At 40.9% G+C, this 14,452-nt stretch overlaps 1 pseudogene; it reads right to left on the reverse strand.

Annotated features, from left to right (window-relative positions):
• Positions 1–2,602: 2,602 nt before the first annotated feature.
• LOC123851311 (RNA polymerase II subunit A C-terminal domain phosphatase SSU72-like) overlaps positions 2,603–14,452 on the reverse strand; it is a 28,928-nt pseudogene continuing 17,078 nt past the window's right edge.

Below are 14,452 nucleotides of genomic sequence, written 5' to 3' on the forward strand. Positions count from 1 at the left end.
GTACTCAGAAAACTATAAAATACTCATGAAAGAAATGGAGGAAGACACAAAGAAATGGAAAAACATTCCATGCTCATGGATTGGAAGAAAAAATATTGTGAAGATGTCAATGCTACCTAGAGCAATCTACACATTCAATGCAATCCCCATCAAAATACCATCCACTTTTTTCAAAGAAATGGAACAAATAATCCTAAAATTTGTATGGAACCAGAAAAGACCCCACATAGCCAGAGGAATGTTGAAAAAGAAAAGCAAAGCTGGCGGCATCACAATTCCGGACTTCCAGCTCTATTACAAAGCTGTCATCATCAAGACAGTATGGTACTGGCACAAAAACAGACACACACATCAATGGAACAGAATAGAGAGCCCAGAAATGGACCCTCAACTCTATGGTCAACTCATCTTCAACAAAGCAGGAAAGAATGTCCAATGGAAAAAAGACAGTCTCTTCAACAAATGGTGTTGGGAAAATTGGACAGCCACATGCAGAAGAATGAAACTGGGCCATTTCCTTACACCACACACAAAAATAGACTCAAAATGGTTGAAAGACCTCAATGTGAGACAGGAGTCCCTCAAAATCCTAAAGGAGAACACAGGCAGCAACCTCTTTGACCTCAGCCGAAGCAACTTCTTCTTAGAAACATCGCCAAAGGCAAGGGAAGCAAGGGCAAAAATGAACTATTGTCACTTCATCAAGATAAAAAGCTTTTGCAAAGCAAAGGAAACAGTCAACAAAACCAAAAGATAACCGACAGAATGGGAGAAGATATTTGCAAATGACATACCAGATAAAGGGCTAGTATCCAAAATCTATAAAGAACTCATCAAACTCAACACCCAAAGAACAAAGAATCCAGTCAAGAAATGGGCAGAAGACATGAACAGACATTTTTCCAAAGAAGACATCCAAATGGACAACAGACACATGAAAAAGTGCTCACTATCGCTCGGCATCAGGGAAATCCAAATCAAAACCTCAATGAGATACCACCTCACACCAGTCAGAATGGCTAATATTAACAAGTCAGGAAACGACAGATGTTGGCAGGGATGCGGAGAAAGGGGAACCCTCCTACACTGTTGGTGGGAATGCAAGCTGGTGCAGCCACTCTGGAAAACAGTATGGAGGTTCCTCAAAAAGTTGAAAATAGAGCTACCATACGACCCAGCAATTGCACTACCGGGTATTTACCCCAAACATACAAATGTAGGGATTCGAAGGGGTACATGCACCCCGATGTTTATAGCAGCAATGTCTACAATAGCCAAACTGTGGAAAGAGCCAAGATGTCCATCGACAGATGAATGGATAAAGAAGAGGTGGTATATATATACAATGGAATATTATGCAGCCATCAAAAGGAATGAGATCTTGCCATTTGCAACGATGTGGATGGAATTGGAGGGTATTATGTTGAGCGAAATAAGTCAAAAAGAGAAAGACATGTATCATATGACCTCACTGATATGAGGAATTCTTAATCTCAGGAAACAAACTGAGGGTTGCTGGAGTGGGGGGTGGGGTGGGAGGGATGGGGTGACTGGGTGATAGACACTGGGGAGGGTATGTGCTCTGGTAAGCGCTGTGAATTGTGCAAGACTGTTGAATCTCAGATCTGTACCTCTGAAACAAATAATGCAATACATGTTAAGAAAAAAAAAGAAGAAGAAGAAGGTAGCAGGAGGGGAAGAATGAAGCAGGGGAAATCGGAGGGGTAGACGAACCATGTGAGACAATGGACTCTGAAAAACAAACTGAGGGTTCTAGAGGGGAGGGGGATGGGAGGATGGGTTAGCCTGGTAATGGGTATTGAGGAGGGCACATTCTGCATGGAGCACTGGGTGTTATGCACAAACAATGAATCATGGAACACTACATCTAAAACTAATGATGTAATGTATGGGGATTAACATAAGAATAAAAAAAATTGATTTTGTAATTAAACTATTTTCCTCTTTGATAAAGAAAAAAAAAGAAAAAAGAAAATAACTTTTTTTTAATACAAAGAGATATAACTAAAAAGATAAATTAAAAAAAAGAGAAATACTAAAATTATATTCTATTTGCCTTAAAAGAAGTCAGGAAAGAAAGAACCAAAGAAAACAATAGATTGGACAAATAGAAAATAGACAAGCCATAGTAATAATCACATGCAGTGAAATGGACTAGAGCCACACATATGTGTGATTAACTGATTTTTTTGACAAAGTCTCAGAAGCAATTCAGTGGAATCTTCTCAATAAATAGTATTGAAACAATTGGATATTCATGTGCCCCATCCTCCCCAAAACAAACCCTGCACTATGTTCAAAAATTAACCAAAAATAAATCATGGACCTAAATGTAAAATATAATAAAACTATAAAACTTCTAGAAGAAAGCTTAGGAGAAAATCTTTGTGACTTCACTTTAAACAAAGATTTCTTTGCTTACAACACCAAATGTGCTATTCATAAAAAAAAAAAAGAAAGAAATGGATTGATCTGGCTTCATCAAAATTCAAAACTTCTCTTTGAAAGACATCTTTAAGAAAATGAAAAGATAAGCCACAAACTAGGTGAGAATATATGCAAATCATATATCTGATAAAGGATTTGAATCCAGAATTTATAAAGAACTCTCAAAATTTAATAATGAGAAATACAACCACTCAATAAAAAGAAGGGGCAAATGAAAAAAAATAACATTTTACAAATTTATGATGCTAGTCTGTTTATTTGTTTGCAAGGAACAGATATTTCTCATTCAAGCAGCTAAAGTGAAAGCAGGGGCCATAAAAAAAGAACTTAAGAGAATCTTACAGAAACAAATGCAGAGAGTATGGTACAATGCATCCCAGGAAATGGAAAGGCACTAGACACTGCTCTCTGCGCCTCTCTGCTATATGCTTTCCCACTTCCCTGTGCTTCCTTCTGCTTACTCACTATCAGTTTGCCCATTAGAACTCTCACTCCTGACTCTGAATTAACTTTCAGTTAAGTCTCAGTCCAAGTTCTCAGGAGAGGGGCACCTGGGTGGTTCAGTAGGTGGAGAAAGGCCTTTGGCCTTTGGCTCAGGTCATGCTCCCAGGCAGGCTCCCTGCTCAGTGGGGAGTCTGCTTCTCCCTCTCCCTCTGCCCTTCCCCACTGCTCCTGCTCTCTCTCTCTCTTTTCCAACCTCCCCTCCTCCCTCCCTGAAATAAATACATAAAATCTTTAAAAGATGTTTAAAAAAAGTTCTCAGGAAAGAACCAGCTTGGATCAGTTTTTGGATTGGTCACCAGGGTCAGAAGTCCATCTCTGGTTCAACCATCTGTTACCTAGACAGAGACTTTCTTATAATATTTCAGGGTCTATGGGTGAAATGAAGAGGGACAGTTGAGTGTGGCAAACAAACTGACAAATAAATCTGTTAAAATGACTGGCAGCAGAGACTCTCAGTTCAGCTGAGGCCTCTATTGTTTGCGTAACAGATGTCAAGTACTTCCCTTGCTCTAAAGGCGTGCACTTTTCTGAATTGTTAAAACACTGAGGAACCAGTTCTGTCAGTTCTAAGGTATCATCCTCCTCCAGACTATATGAGTTGATGAAAAATTCACTGAGGTGGAAGAAGCAGGTGGTGAGGTCTGTTCCCTGTGTTGCTATGCATTTCCTTTCCCCCAAGCCCACATGCATGAGGCAACATGGGAGTTCTTATCCCTCAGAGGAGGAGGTTTTTAAGAGAATCACTTGGAGAACTTGAAATTTGGGGGTACATGGGAACTGTCTCACTTTGAAAATGCTCTAAGTGAGGGGTGCCTGGGTGGCTCAGATGGTTAAGCATCTGCCTCCGGCTCAGGTCATGATCCCAGCGTCCTGGGATCGAGCCCCACATCAGGCTCCCTGCTCGGCGGGAAGCCTGCTTCTCCCTCTCCCTCTACTGTTCCCCCTGTTTGTGCTCTCTCACTCTCTCTGTCAAATAAATAAAATCTTTAAAAAAAAAATGCTCTAAGTGAAAGGCTGTGGCTACATTAGCCACAGATGGCAGAGCCAAGGGAGGGAAGGGCAGGAGAGAGAGATGCAGTCCCAAGAGGGAGCCATACTCAGAGCCGATGTGGACGTGGGGTGGGAGTTGGACAAAGTACAATCCTACAGGAGGAAAGTGGCTTAGATTTAAAGGGTGCCTGCCCCTTTTAAGAGCAACACCATCTCAAACATGGACCCTCTAATGTGGACTAGATTTTTTCTTATCTAAGAATTATCTGAAATTGAGAGCTGATCAAAATTGTATCCAAGGTGTAGGGAAGGGTGAATCTTCAGAGCTGGTTTAAATGGAGAATGGCGTTGGGGGGGATTGCCTGCACCCTTCTAGTCCAACAGCTTCCTTATTTTTTAATTTTCTTACTTTCCTAACAAGATAAAGTCCACTGCTTTATTCAGGGTATTTGAACATTCCAGCAAGCTTGGGGGTGGGGGGAGGAGAAGAAACCACAAAGAAAGACAGATGTACAGGGGAAATGTACTATAAACCATTGTTTTCTTTTTTGGTTAAAGAAAAAATCTTTATAATCAAAATCCCACTCATAAGTAAAAGTGAGTGAGATAGAAAAAAAATTTGATTGTTTTTAATCTAGCATTTATGTGGATATTCTCATTTCATAGGTACAGTTTATTTGGGTATTACTACCATCCACTGGCAGAATACCTAAATGGAAAAACAAATATCAGGAAGGAAAAAGCATTACCAAGAGGAAGCTCAAGAAGATGGGTTCAGGAGGGTGGATGGCCTGCCAGGCACTAGGCTAGGCAGGTCAGTGGAAGCAGGCGACTGTGTGCAAAGGCCATGTAGCTCTCCTCCAAGTCCTGCAGCAGCTCATCAATTTAATTCTGCACATCCCCCCTGTGCTGAATGCACTGGCATAGCTCATGGATGAAGAATGTCTCCAGGGTGGCCTCTTCATCGTGGTTCTGGATGTCCACGTTGCTCACAAGCATAGGCTGGCAGATCTCTGTCTCTGGAATTCAGATCTTCAACCGTCTGGTCATTCACTCTCTCTTCACAGGTGAGGAGCAGATCAAACAGATCTTTGCCATTCTGGAACATTTCTAGCCAGGGTTTGATTCTCTTATTTCTGTCCAATATACGTAAAATGTCCTTCTGACCTTCCTAAGGAAATCATTGTACATTTAATCTTAAGTAGTTTTGAAATCATAAATATTTGGCTCGTCACGTGCTGGTCCTGTCAACGTCACGTGAGTTCCTGTTCCAAAGAAGTGGACATTGAATGCTTGTTTGCTGAGGATGCTGTGTGCCTCCATGCTCAAGTCTAGTTGCTCGAACACACCACCACCACCCTCAGCAGCAGCAAAGACACCAACGTGGTGCCCTCCAATGCGTTCTTTAAACCACCTGCAAGTGTAAAACTATGTCACCCCAATGGTGGTTGCAGATTCCAGGCACTGATTAATCAGAGAATAGTCTAGCATCCTGAAAACAGAACTTGGAGTTAAAGATTTGTTTGGTTTTTAACTTCTATTTCTTTCTTGAAATAAAACCGTGCTTCATTTGCGATTTAGAGCCCAACATAAAACTTGCTAGAAGCTCCAATGAAGAGGGAGATACATATTCTTCCATAAAAGCTGCACAAGATTTCCTAATGAAAGTTTATGACAGATTAGAGAATGGAGAAGCTAGCTAAATAGTATTACGTACTTCTATATCGTCAAGTAAAAGCAATCCTGCAACCTCAATTTAGTTTAGCTAAACTAAGAGAAGATAAGTACTACCCCAGCCCCACCCTTAGCTTCACCACGGGAGCCCAGAAGCTGAAAAGGGAGGTCAGTCACACAAACCAAAAGGTTTGCATTCCCTACTGTGCCCAGTCATCTGGGATTCCAATAAGCTTCTGAAAGATTCCATTGTAAACATAGATTCTTATCCAGTGTCCTAGAACATCATTTTGTTTAGCAAACATTTCTCATTTCTCATGCTAACTGCTAAGTTAATTCATTCAACTTTTTTGTTTCTTCTTGCAGAGCCTTCTCCATGTCTGGTACTATTCTCTAAGCTACTCGTGGAAGTTATATTTGAGTGTATGGCAGTGCAGATAATAAATAATACATTCATTAAAATATATCAGATGATAATAAATATTTTATTAACAAAAAAACGGCAGGGGAAAGGAATAGATATTGCTGGGGAAGTGAATTTAAAATAGGGGTTCAGAGAAGGCCTCCTTGAAAAGGTGACATTTTGAGCAAAGACTTGAAGGTAGGAGCATCTTGGAATATTCAAGGAACAGCAAAAAGTTAGTATAGCTGGAACAGAAGGAGAGGGAGAGGGAAGGGCAAGGTGAGAGAGGGAAGAAGGGCCAGATCACTTGGGAACTCTTAGCTACTGTGAAGACTTGGCTATTACTCTGAAAGAGATGGGAAGCCATTCAAGAGCCAAAGAATGACATGACCTGACATGTTTCAATAGGATCATTCTGGATAAAGATGATAGCGGATGGAGTGCCGGGGGCAGCCAACCACCTGGGAGGCTCTTAAAATACCCCAGGCCACAGATGATAAAGGCCAGAACTGTGGGTCAGGGTGGCAGCCCCTGGAGGAAATGAGGATGGAAGGAAAAACCAGATTCTGATAAATAACTCCCTGAATGCCATACCAAGGTGTTGTGCCTGTATTTGGCACAGGGAAAACAGAAAGACAAATCCAAAACAAATTTAAATTCAACAACTAACCTATCAAGGGGAATTTGACTATTTCAGGAGTATTTTATATTAGTAAAGTCTACAGGTACTTTTCAAGTATAAAACTTTCAGGTATAGATATTCTGGAAACCAGAAAAGCCTTGAAACCATTTAAAATGCATATCAGATTCTTTGAAAGCGTTTATGAATTTGACAAAGTATCTTCCACAAGGGAAGAATGCCCTAGAAGGAAAAGAAAGATATTAGATTTTCTTTAAAAAAAATACACCAAGAGATACATAAATAGAAAACAGCTGAAAATATACCTAGATGTCACAATGTGCCAGATTATCATCTGATATTTCTAATAAAGATCTAGTACCAAAAGTACCAAAGCTCAGTGCTAAATGACACAAATCACTTTCCAAAGAGAAAAGAGCAGTCAGTAGAAATAAGAAAGGACTCGGGCACCTGGGTGGCTCAGTTGGTTAAGTGACTGCCTTCGGCTCAGGTCATGATCCTGGAGTCCCTGGATCGAGTCCCGCATCGGGCTCCCTGCTCGGCAGGGAGTCTGCTTCTCCCTCTGACCCTCCCCCCTCTCATGTGCTTGCTCTCTCTCATTCTCTCTCTCTCAAATAAATAAATCAATAAATCTTAAAAAAAAAAAAAAGAAGGACTCAAAAAAAAAAAAGGCACAAAATATAGCATTAAGTGTATGTGACTTTAAAAGAGATTAAGAACTGCATAGCAGAGGTCTTCCCTCTAACATGATAATAGAGATAGAGACAGACAACTACAAAAAATGCTATGTATTCATGAAGGATAACATAATACAAATTTGAAAATGGAATAATACAAAGCATTATTGTACTTTGTCACCAAGTAGCCATGATTATTAGCAGTGCCACATGTCTTTTCAGTCTTTGTTTTTTCCTTATCTTTTTCCTAAGTGAAATAAAGGAGAGTTGTTCTCTCCAGAGGGAGAGAAGGAGAGAGAGAATGATTACAATAAATTGCATATACACCTTTGATATTTAGGACAAATGTTTATGCCATCCTCTTTTCCCTATCAAATTTGTCTACCAGCCTTGGGGATATCTTTTATGTTCCCTGATAGCTTCTGGAACATCCCACTTTCTCTCCAATTACATCACCCTTGACAACCTCAACATCCCTGTCCATGACTTTTTGATGACCTGAGCTCATATTTTCTCAGCCTGATTGACTTCTTGCCACCTTTCTTCCTTGGATATTGAATCTGCTCAACTTCTCAGATTTTAAATAAATGCCCATCCCCAGCCATCACCTCTTTGCTCATCATTTCTCCCATTCTACTGAACCTGGTATTTGTCCTCAGAGTAATATAAATTCCATCAACTCTCACCTAGTAGTGCTATGGTTAAGGCTATGGATTATAGAGTCAGTCTGCCTAGGTTTAAATCATGACCCTCCCTTCACTAGCTGAGTGACCAGAGAGAGACAAATTACTTAATCCCTCTATGCCCTAAATTTCTCGCAGGTTTCCTCTGAAGGTTAAATGAGATAATCCACATAAACCTGGCACACATTAAATCTGTGATGAACATTAGCCAGCAGTATCAGTATTCCAATTGGCTTCACTTGTCCTTTGTGGAGCCTGGTCACCATAGTTATCTTGGTTTTCTCCCACTCTGCTTGGTACTAGTCCCTTCCACTTTTCACTTTTTTCATCTCAGCTCCTGGTTTGATTTAAACCTTGATTACTTCCTGGACCTAGTTGGACTTCTAGACCACCAGGTACACTTAGGAATTTTTTTAAAAGATTGTATTCATTTATTTGAGAGAGCGAGCATGAGCAGGGGTGAGGAGAGGCAGAGGGAGAGGAAGAAGCAGACTCCCCACTGAGCAGGGAGCCCAATGTGGGCTCACGGGGCTTGATTCCAGGACTCTGGGATCACAACACAAGCTGAAGGCAGATGCTTAACCAACTGAGCCACCCAGGCGCCCCAGGAATTTTTTTTATAATTAATCTCTCCTTGAGTCCCTATTCCATTCCCCACAACAGCTACTCTAAACCACCTCTATTTTCCTAAAGTTCCCAAATCTTGCCCTGCCTGAAATATTTTTATGACATGAGGTTGTCTCCTACTTCACCAGAAGACAGAGACCACCCTGCTACAAAGAAAGCTTCTCCTCTACTCTCTGTTTCTTCCCATGAAGAAGGAACCCAATGAATGTAACTCTTGGCCTCTCTGCCCTTATACTTACTCTACCTTAGGGGAAGTGGAATGACTCACTTGATAGGTAAGTTTGTCCAGAATAAACTAGCATTCTCTAACCAGGCTTTAGATTTCTTGGCAGCCAGCCAGTCCACACAGCCAGGACCAATCACTCTCTCACTGGCCATAAGATGTACAGGAGGCCAGCTCGGCCTCTGGAGGGCCTGGGGAAACCTGTAGTTTGGAAAGGGAGTATGGCCCTGACGTCTGAAGACCTCCCAACCGACAGATGTTGAGAAATATTAAAAAATCAAAACCCAAACTGGAAATTTAGAGGAGCTATATAAATTCGGAGGTATGAGTGGACTTTAGAATGTTTTAACCTTGACAGTAGTATGGGCTTTTAACAGCTACAGTTTGGGACAAATGCCAGCAAGGATATGGAGCAATAGGAATGCTCTTTCATTGCTGGTGGGCATGCAAAATGGTACAGCCATTTTGGAAGACAATTTGGTAGTTTCTCATGAAACTAAACATACTCTTACCAAAACTTAGAAGCAAGCAAGCTATATCTCTGTTGGTAAATGGATAAACTGTGGTACATCTAGTCAGTGGAATATTATTAGGCATTAAAAAGAAATAAGCTATTGGGGCGCCTGGGTGGCTCAGTCAGTTAAGTGTCTGACTCTTGATTTCAGCTCAGGTCATGAACTATGGGTTGTAAGATTGAGCCCCACATGGGGCTCCACACTTGGCATGGAGCCTGTTTAACATTCTCTCTCTCCCTCTCCCTCTGCCCCTTCTCCCACCTTCTCTCTCTCTCTAAAAAAAAACAAAAAACTATCAAGCCATCAATGGACGTGGTGGAATCTTAAATGCATAATACTAAGTGAAAGAAGCCCATCTTAAAAAGGCTACATATTATACCACTCCAGCTATATGACATTCTGAAGGAGGCAAAATTATGGAGACAGTGAAAAGATAAATGGTTGCCCGGAGTTTGGGAAGGAGGGATGCATAGGCAGAGCAGAGAATTTTTAGAGCAGTGACATAATTCTAAATACTATACTTGTGGATACATGTCATTATACATTTGTCTAAGCCAATAGAATGTACAACACCAAGAGTAAACCCTAAGGTAAACTATGGACTTTTGGTGATAATGATACATCAACGTAGATTCATCCGTTGTAAGGAAAGTGCCACTCTGGTGCGGGATGTTGATAGCGGGGCAGGCTGTACATGTGCAGGGTTAGAGGATATACAGAAACTCTTCTCTGTACTTTCCACTCAATTTTTCTATGAACTTAAAACCACTCTAAAAAATAAAGTCTATTAAATAAATACCTACGCTAGGAAGGAGGTTTCCTTGTCTAACAGAGGGTATTTTTAAAAAATACGGATTCTTAGGCCTCATCTCAGAACTACTGAATCATTACTGCAGGAATAGAACATAGGAATCAGTATTTTTTTGCATGCAGTTGTTAAATAATAATAAGCATCTAGGTGATTATTTTGATCAGACAAGTTTGGGAAACATTGGCTTAGGCTATTCTCTAGCTGAATGCAGTTACAGCAACTGATGGCAAGGATTACAATTGTCAGCTCAGAAGACACAACTCAAGCAGTACTGGTGAATAGAGTTCTAAATGCAGCTCAAAGGCAATAGAATCCTTCTGTGTTCCATTTGTAGTTAGAAGGCTACATAACATGCTTTGACCAATGGAATGTGAATGGAAGTGATGTGAGTAAAAGGTGTGTGCTACTTCTGGGCAGAAGTTCTTAGAGGTGGGGTATAACTTGTCAAAATCAAGAATCAGATGCTTAACCAACTGAGCCACCAGGCGCCCCCTTATGAACTTTTTTGATTATCTAGAAACTTAATGAGAGACGATATTAAACTAATACAATTTTTGTCCAAGCTACAACGGTTTACAAAAAATTCAAACCCTATTTACTCCTTGAAAAACTCTTCTTTTTTTTTTTTTTTTTAAGATTTTATTTATTTATTTGACAGAGAGACACAGTGAGAAAGGGAACACAAGCAGGGGGAGCGGGAGAGGGAGAAGCAGGCTTCCCGCTGAGTGGGGAGCCCGACACCGGGCTCAATCCCAGGACCCTGGGATCATGACCTGAGCCAAAGGCAAACACTTAATGAATGAGCCACCCAGGCGCCCCCTGAAAAACTCTTCTAATTGAGTGAAACATGAAGTGGAAAGGATGAGTTCTGAACATTGTATTTCTCTGAAGTTTAAATCTCAAGGGCAAGAGAATCTGAGTTTGGTCAGTAATTTCTCTTGACTTAAATTTTTAAGGGGTTTTAATCTTTAGACTTCTATTTTCCTTGGGAATTTGATAATGGGAGAGAGTTTGTGGTCAAATTTGAAGGGTCTCTGTGTTGACTGTATCTTATTAATGAAGTATCTTGATGATGCTATGTAATCTCATTACAAGTCCTCTTACATGTGAGATCAAACAATGCTACTGAATATAATTAGTAAGGAAAATAGGGGAATTAAATGAGATTTGGAGTTTTTATAATTAATATACTATTTGTGGTAGTTATAATGTGGCCTGTTTTCTGTCTTGTCCTAGCAGCTTCTCTCTCATGTAGGGCTTGCTCCTGGTAGGGAGCTCAGGTTGGTTGTGAAAGCACATATAGCTTAGACCATCCTAGCACCATCCCATAGAGCCTAGACCATTCCAGCACCATCTGATCTTCCCAGGTTCCCTTGTGTTTACCTGAAAAATTGAGCCCACAAAGCTTCTCAATTTTAACTGCTACCCTTAGATGAACTCTCTAGTTTTATATACCAGGTGGGGCTCCTTTTGGGGGCATCTTTTTGTGATCTGGTGTTTTGTTTTGTTTTGGCGCTCTTGACCTCCTATCATATGTGAATCTTGTTGCTTTCATGATGTGTGCCCACCTGGGTATATTTGGAAGTTCATACCTTGCTACCTAAACTTGTTATTAATGTTGTTTGCGGGTTTTAGATTTTGTTTGTTTTAAGAAAGAGAGATAGAGCTGTGGCAGGGGGAATGGGGAGGGACAGAGGGAGAGGAAGAGAGAGAATCCTAAGCAGGCTTTGCACCCAACAGGGAGCCCCATGTGGGGCTCAATCTCATGACTCTGAAATCACGACCTGAGCCAAAATCAAGAGTCAAACACTTAACTGACTGAGCCACCCAGGCACCCCTAGATTTTGCTAATCAATTTGCTCTGTTTTTGTAGGAACATATGGGGACATTTAAAAACTATGCCACTTTTAACTTCCCAAAATGCTCTTCGCTTTTTTCTTGACCTTTTCATATAGTAAAGATAATTGTATGTTCACTAAATCTCTTTTCTTTCTTTTTTTTTTTTAAGATCTTATTTATTTATTTGAGAGAGAGAGACAGAGAGAGAGAAATAGCACGAGCGGGGTGAGGGGCAAAGGGAGAAGCAGACTCCCCTGCTGAGCAGGGAGCCTGATGCAGGATCCCAGGACTCCAGGATCATGACCTGAGCCAAATGCAGATGCTTAACCAACTGACCCACCCAGGCGACCCCAAATCTCTTCTCATATTTTTTTTTTTTTTAAGATTTTATTTATTTGACAGAGAGAGAGATAGCGAGAGCAGGAACACAAGCAAGGGGAGTGGGAGAGGGAGAAGCAGGCTTCCCGCTGAGCAGGGAACCCGATGTGGGGCTCGATCCCAGGACCCTGGGATCATGACCTGAGCCGAAGGCAGACGCTTAACAACTGAGCCACCCAGGCGCCCTCTTTTTGTATTTCTTCTACATTCCCTGTCCCTCCCCTTTGTCCCCCTCCCCCAATTAAGCATGACCAGGGGACTAGTTCTGCCCAGTGAAACATGAATGGAAGTAACAGGTGTCACTTCACAGTGGTGGCAGTAAGACCTCTCTGCATCACCCCTTCATCTCTCTCTTCCCCCCTGGTCATGAGCATATAGCCCAAGGACTGAAGCAACCAGCCTCAATGGGTCTCAGCATGGAGGATAGCAATCTACAGTAGAGTTTACACTAGTGAGAAATAAATTTTTATGTTTTATGTCACTATTCTCTTGGAGGTGCTACTACAACATAAACCCAGACTACCCAGACACTTCCCCATCTACTTCCTCTATTCTCCCCTTTCACCTCTTCCTTATAAATATGCTCAAGTATCTCCTATCAAAAAAAACCTTCCCTGATCCTACTAGTTCTTAAATTATCATATATCTCCTTCTCGTTCACTGATACATTTCTGGAAGTAAAATCTATATTTGCTACTTCTACTTCCTCACCACCCACTCACTCCTTAATTCCTGGGGATCTGGCTTCTGCTTTCTTCGTTCTTCAGAAATTATTTTCTTTAAGATTACCAATGATCTCCTGCTTTCCAAATGACGTTCAATCCTACTCAACCTCTCTTCTACCAATGCCCCAAACTCTGGTCAAATGGTTTTATTTTATTTATTTATTTATTTATTTATTTAAGATTTTATTTATTTGACAGAGATACAGCTCAGGGAACACAAGCAGGGGGAGTGGGAGAAGGAGAAGCCGGCTTCCCACGGAGCAGGGAGCCCGATGCGGGGCTCGATCCCAGGACCCTGGGATCAGGACCTGAGCCAAAGGCAGACGCCCAACGACCTGAGCCACCCTCTCTTTATGATCACAGACTCCTTTGAAAATCAGATAAGTTACGGATCTTATTCTCAGAAAAGTCACATATACATATATAAAACTTTTTATAAATTTCAGAGATTTTGATTAGCACATCCCCCATAGCCCATTCATAATTAACCTAAACATCTCTGTACCTTGGATAAAGAATTCTGCTCTGGTCTCTGACTAAGAAACAGGAAAGTGAAGAAAGTCATCCATTCCCACAAAATAGTCACATGGAATATTTTTTCACTTCCCAATGTATTTTCCTATATCACCCTACCCTAAATTTTTGTCTCTCCTTTATTTTTTGCATGTCTGTAGTGGCTTCTTATACTGCCTATTCTCTCATGCATCTCTCTCTTCATTCAATCGTGGAGTACTTGCGGAATAAAAACCAACACTGTGTTCCTCTTATCCCAAAGGATATAACAGGATACTTGGGAAAGAGACATGTTCACATCAAAACTTGCATAATAATGGGCTCCTGGCTGGCTCAGTTGGTAGAGAATGTGACCCTTAATCTCAGGGTTCAAGCTCCATGTTGGACGTGGAAACTACATAAAATAAAATAAAATAAAATAAAATAATAAAGTAAAATAAAATTTGAGTAATAAGGAAGAATATGAATAGGTGGGAGACATACTGAACGATTTCTGAGGAAGGGTAAGATACTGATTTTGGTTGGAGAGGAAATACAAACTGGACCTTAAAAGACGGGTTGGGCATTTCTGTAAGTAGATAGAAGGAAGAATGGTGTGTCAAATGGAATAGAACAACAAGAAATACGTGAATATAAATAGAATGTTGGAGAGATCACACGTAGGCCCCACATGGACTGACCAGGAAGGATATAAAGTTAGATAAAAACAGAATGCTAGGTTGGGGCTAGTCCTGTGTTAGCCTTCAGCACCAGGTTAGAGTCCGGGCTTTATTTTGTGAAT

Source organism: Mirounga angustirostris, unplaced genomic scaffold (genome assembly GCF_029215605.1).
Source record: "Mirounga angustirostris isolate CCGP_5_RB_7025 unplaced genomic scaffold, mMirAng1.0.hap1 SCAF_10, whole genome shotgun sequence".
Lineage (NCBI taxonomy): Eukaryota > Metazoa > Chordata > Mammalia > Carnivora > Phocidae > Mirounga > Mirounga angustirostris.